This window comes from Egretta garzetta, unplaced genomic scaffold, assembly GCF_000687185.1.
Source record: "Egretta garzetta isolate BGI_Z169 unplaced genomic scaffold, ASM68718v1 scaffold425, whole genome shotgun sequence".
NCBI lineage: Eukaryota > Metazoa > Chordata > Aves > Pelecaniformes > Ardeidae > Egretta > Egretta garzetta.
This window is the reverse complement of record NW_009259796.1, coordinates 4,181,301-4,189,566: the sequence shown is the minus strand read 5'-3', so window position 1 is coordinate 4,189,566 and position 8,266 is coordinate 4,181,301. Positions and strand designations below refer to the sequence as shown.

At 47.3% G+C, this 8,266-nt stretch overlaps 1 protein-coding gene across 1 annotated transcript in view; it reads right to left on the bottom strand.

The window, feature by feature from the left end:
• LOC104127085 (D-beta-hydroxybutyrate dehydrogenase, mitochondrial) overlaps nucleotides 1–4,682 on the bottom strand; it is a 17,503-nt gene extending 12,821 nt beyond the window's left edge. Inside the window, exon 1 of the mRNA XM_035895271.1 lies at nucleotides 4,607–4,682. The gene's annotated coding sequence lies outside the window, so the exon portion shown is untranslated. The remainder of the gene's footprint in view (nucleotides 1–4,606) is intronic.
• Between the last annotated feature and the right edge of the window lie 3,584 nt (nucleotides 4,683–8,266).

Below are 8,266 nucleotides of genomic sequence, written 5' to 3'. Positions count from 1 at the left end.
GCATGTTTCCCTGCATGTTTTTTAATCTTTCATAATCCTTATAAACCAAACAAGAAATACTTCCACGGGTTTTTGAGAAACAAAGTCACAGGCCAGCAACTTCAATATCCAGTATAAATAGCTTGTATTAATCATACTGAAATTAATTTTCCCCCATCACCAATGCAACTCAGTCTGCAAAGTTATGTTCCCAGCTACAATTTACTCATTGTTGACAAAACATATTGATTTTGGAAGACTGACTTCAAAATGCAGTATCAATTGGAACCACTTTTCGTAGTTGTAGACACCACCTCAGCTACTATTTAACTGTAAAATTGCTTAACTCTTATGTCCAGAAAACCTCTTCACAAATGAAGCAGCCATGTATTTTTATGGGACGAAGTGAACATCATCCTATGTTCTATGGTCTTCAGGGGCTGTAACCACATTCCCTGTTTCAATACCCACATGGTACTTCCTCCTTGCTTTTTAAATGGTGGATTTTCTGACTGGGAAAATAGCTGGAGCAGTTCCTGTGGCAGCAGCCAGGCTGTCCTCCCTGGGATGGCCTTCGTGGCCTTGGGACTCACCAGCAGGAGCCACACAGCAGTGCGAGTCAAGTGGGGTCCTGGCAGCAATGGCCCAACTGCTCCTGCAAAACCTCTCTCCCCCTCCCTTTGCCGTCATTTTTTTTTGGTCTGATTTTCATCCTCTCAGAGAATCTCCCAGCTTCCTCTTCCCAGTTCCATCAGTGTTGAAAGCTGCCCTGCTCCAGCCCAGCTTGCTGCCCAAGTACTCTCCAGAGAGGCTTTCAGTGGGACTTTGCCATTTCCTCCCAGCTATCTCATTTCCCCCGGTTATCCTGCCCCCGCAGCCCAGCACGGCTCTGCCCACCCCACCCCACCCCACCCTCTGCCTCGCAGGGGCTGTGCCTGGGCAGGGAGCCCGGCAGCCACTCAAGCCCTCTCCACCCAGCAGAGCAGCCTTGCTCCCGCTGTCGGCGGCCTCCCCTTCCCCTCACTCACCCCTCTCCCCTGCTCTGCTTTGGAGGATCCCAATGCGGCTGGTGCTGAGGGACAGGCAGATCACACCATGGCCTGCTTAGCTGAGAGCCCTCCTGTAACCCATGGAGGCACGGCCTTTTCTCAGGGAAGCTCGTGGGATTCGGGATTAGGTCCTGGCAAGCACTTGGGCACCTGCAGCGAGGTGTCAGTGGGAATCAGGAAGCCCCAAACACGATGCTGAACACCCACAGATGCAGCTGGCTCACTCCGTCTGCGCCAGTTCCCCCCCCGCCACTGCTGCCTATCCACTGCTCCCTAGGCACCACACCTCGTATTTGTCATTCCACCTAACTGATTTCAAACTCCATCCAATCTATCAGAATAATTTTTAATCCTATTCCCCACAGGGCCTACAATCCTCCCTGCTTGACACCATGCACAATTTTTTCCCAAGTGGGCTCTATTCCAGGGGGCACTTCCAAGAAAACTTCACTGGGACTGAACAGCAGTCATGAGCTTAGAGCGTAAGTTTGCTCATGCGACTATCCTGAGGGACTGTGTCAAAACCCTTATTCAGGATACATTTATTCCTTCCCCTTTAGCCACTCTGCTGCTTAGCTAGGCTGAGACTAGACTGACATGGCACAGTCTGTTCCCAGTGTCTGTTCCCTTACACAGGCAGTGCGTATCCCACTATGGTCCAGACATTTGTAAAATTGACAGATCAGTGTGTGGTAACTTCATCTAGCACACCAAAGGTGAGCTGCCTGGTTGGCAGTTCCAGAGGTCTGTCTCCTTTGGGAAGGAAAGTATAATATTTGTCCTCTTCCAGCCTTCTGGAAATCCCCTGGCCTCCAGGTGCTCTGAAAATATCACCCTTGGGGCAGAAATCACAATGGCTCATCCTTTAAACGCTCTTCGGTACATTTTGTCAGGCCTGGTGAACTTGAACACATCCACTTATGTAAACATTCCCTGTTCTTTCCCTTTTCTTGCCTGCAGTCCTCATGAAAACTGCTAGCAGTAGGCATCTGACAGCAATTTACCTTTTTTTTTTTCCAGTAAGATCAAAGAAAATAAGACAATGATTATTTCAACTTTTTCTGTACCTTCTACTTTTCAGGTTATTTTGTAATCAATTTCTGTGTGTTTTTCCATCTTAATCCTAATGTATTAACAGAAGCTTTCTCTGTGGACTTACTTGTCCTTGCTAAATGAAAACCCTTTTGCACTTGATCCCCTCCAGTTCTATCCCAGCCTTCTCGCAGTATTCCTGTTATTCCTATAGCTTTATTTTTGACTGTCTGATCATTAAAAACCTCCTGATGCACCTGGAAGTGTACCATCTCATATCCAATGCAAGAGCTTTCTGTGGTGGCTAGTACATCAGGGATCCTTTCATTCCCAGCACAAAAGCATGCAAGTAAGTGATGATGGAGTAACTATGTGTGAACTAATAGCCTGGCATTTGCTCTACCACAACTGCCCCCATACCTGCTCTGACCCTGCAGTGAACCTACAGCAGCGCACTCTTCTCTCATGACAGGGAAAGTTTCCTTGCGTTTGTCATGAGCAGTTACATGCACACGGCCAGTTACCGTAGGGGAGCTGCACCCTCAGCCACACTGCACGTGCACTCCTTCACTTACCAGCAATGATCTCTCATATGCTTGCAGCTTGGTCTTCACGACGGATCTGACCTAACAGCTCCCTGCCTTCACTGATGTTTCCTGCTTCTTTCGGATCCATCATCCTTCCCTGCAGTCATTATAAGTTTCCTTTTCTCGGAGCAGTCAGCTCTAGATTTACAAACACTTTCATCCCATGTGCATTCTACCATTAGGTTTTCAGTAAGCTCCTGCTCATCAAATCTTAAATTCCTAGGCTGATATGTCCATCAACCATCCAAAACACAAGGGTGCTCCACAAGGATGCTGGCTGTCCCAAGAACTGTAGAAAGCGTTTAGCTGTAATATTTTTGCAACAGCTATCCAGATAACTGTTACCACCAGACCCTGTCCTTCAGTTGCACCTAACAGCAGATAAGACAACACTAACAACCCAGGGGAAAAAAAAACCCACAAGTGAAATCCTGGGGCTCTGAGTCCAGGTCTACTGAAAATTTAGTAACACACGGAACAAGAAAAATCACATTCTCCCACTCTCTACCCCTTCAGGGTCAAGTGCTCAGTTAATCTCCTGAAAGTCACCTGCAGATCAACTATGATTGCTGATGCATTTTCCACTTCCACACAGAATATAAGTACAGAACCACAAAAAACTTGGCTCCAGGTAACAAGTTGCCAGGCCAGATCAGAGGGGATGCTGAGAGTTGCCCAGCCATTCTGGGACAGGTAATAATCTGTGATCAAGAAGTAATAAGCTTTTTTCCATCAGTAAGACAAGCAAGCAGGGCTCACTTCAGGAGCATTTATTTATGTGGCTTCAAATGGAGCCTGGCCCTCCCTACCCCTGCTGCTCTGCAAAGTGAGCGCCTGACTTGTTATCACCACAGAGACAGGCATCCCAAAGCAGCGTATGACATGATTACTGAAGGATTTACAGAGCCTCCACATGGAAATTTCCAAATAGTGGCAATTTTCCAACAGGACTCTCTTGCTCTCAAGTTACACAACATGTCAGCTGATAATAACTTTCCCTTCTGGTGTGGTGGAAGAACGTAACCTCCGCTGAGATCACACAGGCAATGAGGGCCACCTTTTTTTGCTTGTTCTTGCCCTCCACACTACTCAAAAATCTGTGGTCATCACTCCCTGAGCACCTGTGCTGAAATGGCCATCTTCAAACAGAGAAACAAGTGGGTACGAACTGATTTTGAACAATTCAGGTCGGAAATTACAGGAGTTTTGACTATCAAAACAGCAAAAAAAGCATAGCAAGGGTAAAACTCCAGCAGAGATGGAAGCAGAGCTGGCCCAGTATATAAAGAGGATTACACAACATGGTTATCTGCAAGAGCAAGGACTGGGACAATGGGTCTGCAACCCCTTCTGATTCAGCGTGCCTAAACTGATCTTTTATAACAAGCAATGCCATCTGCCAAGCACAGGTGACAGAGGGCGAGACCTACAGATATCAGAAAGGTATGGAAAATTTGTTTATTCAGGTATCCAGAAACTAAATAGCTTCTGCAGAAGCACACTTAGAAGACACTCTGGAAACAGAACCTGGACAAAGCAGGAGAGGCGGCTTGGAGACAAGTTTGAGGAGAGTGTTGCTGAAGTGACAGAATGAAAGACAGCAATAGAGATGCCAGTGAGGACAGAGAGCCACAGTGCCACGGCAATCTTGGACTATCAGATTTATTGAGTGTGTTGCGGTATAGCTGAGAGGCTTCCAGCAGTGAACAGTGACCTGCTGTGCAAGCTACTGTACAGACACGCAGTTGACAGACGGTCCCTGCCCTGAAGAGCTTGGAATTACAGGAATGACAAGATGCAACAGGCAGATGAAGCAATGGAAGATGTAACGAACCCTGCCCACTGCACTTCCCTCAGGTCTTTGGCTACAGTAAAGGGAGGCTGCAGATGAAGATGCTGTCACTTGAGAAGCATTTTTTCTCCAATCAGAGAGGAAGTTTGATCAATACTGCTACTCACCACAAGCAAGCATCCAGCAAAAACAGTAAATCCCTGTGCGTGAAGCCGTTTTGCCAAGGCATGTCCAAAACCTTTGTCACAGCCGGTTATCAGCACTGCCTTCCCTTCAGCCTGTGTGCAGAAAGACAGCAATACAATATCATCAGACAGTGAAATGCGCAGGCACCTCCAGCACCCAGCGACACAGCACAGGAGCAGCTTACAGCCCTGCAGCCAGGGCCAGCCAGTGCTTCGGAGGCACAATTCCAGCTGCAAGTCAAAGTGGCCGTGTACCTGTCTGCACACTTAACCCGACCACAGTCCAAACCCAGCAATTTCAGTGGAGCTTCTGCTGGGTCAAGTGGCATAAATGAGGTGACAAGACTCCTGGGTAGAAACACAACCAGCTCCCAACTACTGTGAAATCCTAAATTTAGTCAACTGCTGGCCTGTAACAATTTGTGCTGCCACGAGACCCAAGCTAGAACAGTAACCCTTTCTTTCAAGTATCAGCCGCCAAAGCAGAACAGAAACATTTCAAAAGTTAGCGATCTACCAGCTCATAGGCATTACAAGAGCAGCACAGAAAACATCCAAATGACAGTACGTCACCTGCTCGGACTGTACAGCAGCTCTTTAACTGCAGAGTGACTCTCTGTTGCCTGTTCCCCACCTACTCCCACTCTATGCGGTACTTTCCATGCTGTATTTTAGCATGCAGGAATGTGACTACAGGTTAGGGTTTCCTTCTAAAACACTGCAGTCTTAACAGGAACAACTTATCAAATTCTACGGTTCTCTCCTACATTATTATTATCATCTTTTGACTGACAGATAAATTGAGAGAGAAGATGTGATACTCCATCTGGTATGACACAACAGGCTTGTGATAGATCTGAAAACAGAATCCCAAATCCTGAAAGGAAGCCTGTGGCGAAACACCACCCATTCACCCTCTTTCTTTGCATGAAAGCCATCTCTCCCCTGCTCTCCTCACCACAGCTGTGAAGCAATGAACCCCTAACACTTAACCCAAGTAGCAGGCACCCAGCTGCAGGGCTGCACACTGCTCCAAACCAAAACCATATCCATGAGGCAATAACATGATATAATAATAAAGATTTAGAGAATGCAATAAGGAAGTGATCTGTGGAGATATGTGCAATTAATATTCCCTGTGACTGTATTAACAACAGCTAGAATATGAGCATTTGTATTTAATACTACTTACGTGTGAATAGCACCGGTTCCCCCAGCCACTTTTTCAGACAGAAGTGGGGCAATCGCTGGTGCTCTCTGATCTCGTTTAACTGACATGTGTGGTAGCAAAATGGCAATAAGGAATAATTGCAGGGTGATAGTGATCAGCGCGTTACTGCACAAACTCAAGGTGAGCCTAAGCAGAGAGCAATATGCAAATAAGCCACACCCTGTCCTGTAACTCATCTTGAAGTTATTGCTTTCAAAGGGGAGTCACAATCTAAAGTTGAAATGAGAACTGATCAAAAGTTTGTCCTATGTTTCTCATACAAACACCCACATTAAAGCTGATTCCTGCGCTCAAAAAGCGCCCAACTACAGGCTAGCTCTGCTAAAGCTCTGAAGGTAGCTACAGCTAAAGGACAAAAGATAAATGAGAATTCAATATACAGTGCTCAGTCTTAATTTAGTTCACAGTGACATAACTCTGAGAGAGGAGGATCAAATATGAACCAGATGACAGAACTTGCCAAGGTTACCTCCCACAATAATTCAGCAAGCTGGCCCACAGAGAAGAAAGGATTTAACTTTTTTCTCTGCCTCACCTCCCTAAACCCTTTGCCTCTGAATCCTGATGACAAAGGACTTCCCAAAAGAGCAGGAACTGTGCAGAAGATAAGGAGGTGCCATCTCTTCCAGAAGCCAGGACAGGAAAACAGAGAAGACACCTAATCCTCAACCATCATTAGCTCCCTCATCTGCTGGTATTATAAGGACAGAGCTCAGCTGCAGGAAATAAAAGCAAATGGCTGGGCTGCGTTCCTGTGTGCCTCTAGTTTGAGGCCTTGGCAGCTGGTTTTGCTTTCTCTGGTTAAAGAACCCCAACAAACAAACCACCAAAATGTAGCCAGAAAGGAGGAGGTTTAAAAATCCTTGCAGCTGTCTATCATGGGGAGAAAAGTGGGGCACAACTTACAGTAGGAGAAGGTTCCTGTGATTATTTGTTAATTATTTGCTATTACCCTAATTGATGGTAATAAAACATGTGACTACGGCAGCATGGCTTGTAACAGACTGAGGCCCCAGCAGTGCTAATGAGCATGCAAAAACCCAAGGCATGTACTGGATCTCACATCTGTAGCTGCCCCCGTCTTTGTGCCAGGCCTGGTTGACAAAAAGATACCAGGGATGAGAGCAGGCAGCAACCCCATTCCCAGCCAAAATGATCCTCTCCCCAAAAAACCTCCAAACACGGAAAAGCCTGATCATCCTTATCTTTTGAAAGTCCCAAGATAAGGCCTAATAGGCCTTGTTCCTGGAGTTTGATAAGGTCAGCCTGCAGCTTACAGACTGACACAGTGCCCGGACAGGCAGAGTGGACTGGCTACCACCTCTCTAGCAGGCATCGCAGTGACCTTAACCGGTGTTTTGAGGAACTTCGGGTGCCTCGCTCGCTAACGGTCACAGAGCGCTCTCAGGAAATACCGCACAGGAGACGGCACTGACGTACAGCGCTGCCGGGGCACCCGAGCCCTGCCAAGGGCGCAGAGTAACTCCTTGTACTGGAGGTGCTGCTGTGGCACCGGGCAGGGCAATGCTGTCCGCATCCTCGCTGCGCGATCCCCAGCACTGAAATACACGTCCCACGCAGTTCGAGCAGCCCCAGCGAGGCAGCCTGACTTTAACCTGCAGCCAGCTCAGGTGCACACACCTCAGCAGCTTTTCCTACTGGGATGTGATTGCTTTATTAAATAGTAGAATTTATTTTACTCATGGTCTATCAAAATTATACACATTTATTGCAAAAGATGCTAAGGAAAGTGAAGCTACCTTTTCAGCCTGTCTCTCTGGACAACGTGGGAATCCACCATGCTCGCCCAGACTTTATCCACTGCATCACTTGTTTCCTGTTCCCTTTTATGCCCTTCCCAACCACTTGCTTGTTATCAAACAGATTAATATGAAGATGAGAGCAGTTAGACAGTAAACTTTGCTTGTTCCCTTTTTCCAGAGTCAGGAAGTTGAGGTTTTCAATCACAGGAAAAGGAACTGAGAATATTCATTAAAGGGAAGGTATTTTCTCAGGTGGGACAGGGATGGGGAACATCAGAGCAGCAGAATGGATGAAGAGTGAAGCGGGAGCTTGCAAAGGCGCCAAAGCTGTTATCTGGATGTTTCAGAGGGGCAGGACTGAGCCGGACGCCCTGGGCATAACCACTTTCCCTTGCAAGTTCCTCCCGGTGCCTGCAGAAGGGTTGTCTGAAGTTAACTCCGATCCCGTGGAAGAGCCCCAGGCTTTTTGTGTTATTTTTTAAAAAGGCGTAGAAGAGACCAGTTATGCACTTTGTTCCACTCACGGGGCTTTTTTTCCCTCCCTCACGCTCACTTCCGAATTTACAGTACTGGCACAAGAGCCACGCGCCCGCTGTGCCGTGAGCCCTGCGAAACAAAGCGGGGCTTCGCACCCCGAGCCGCGGCCCC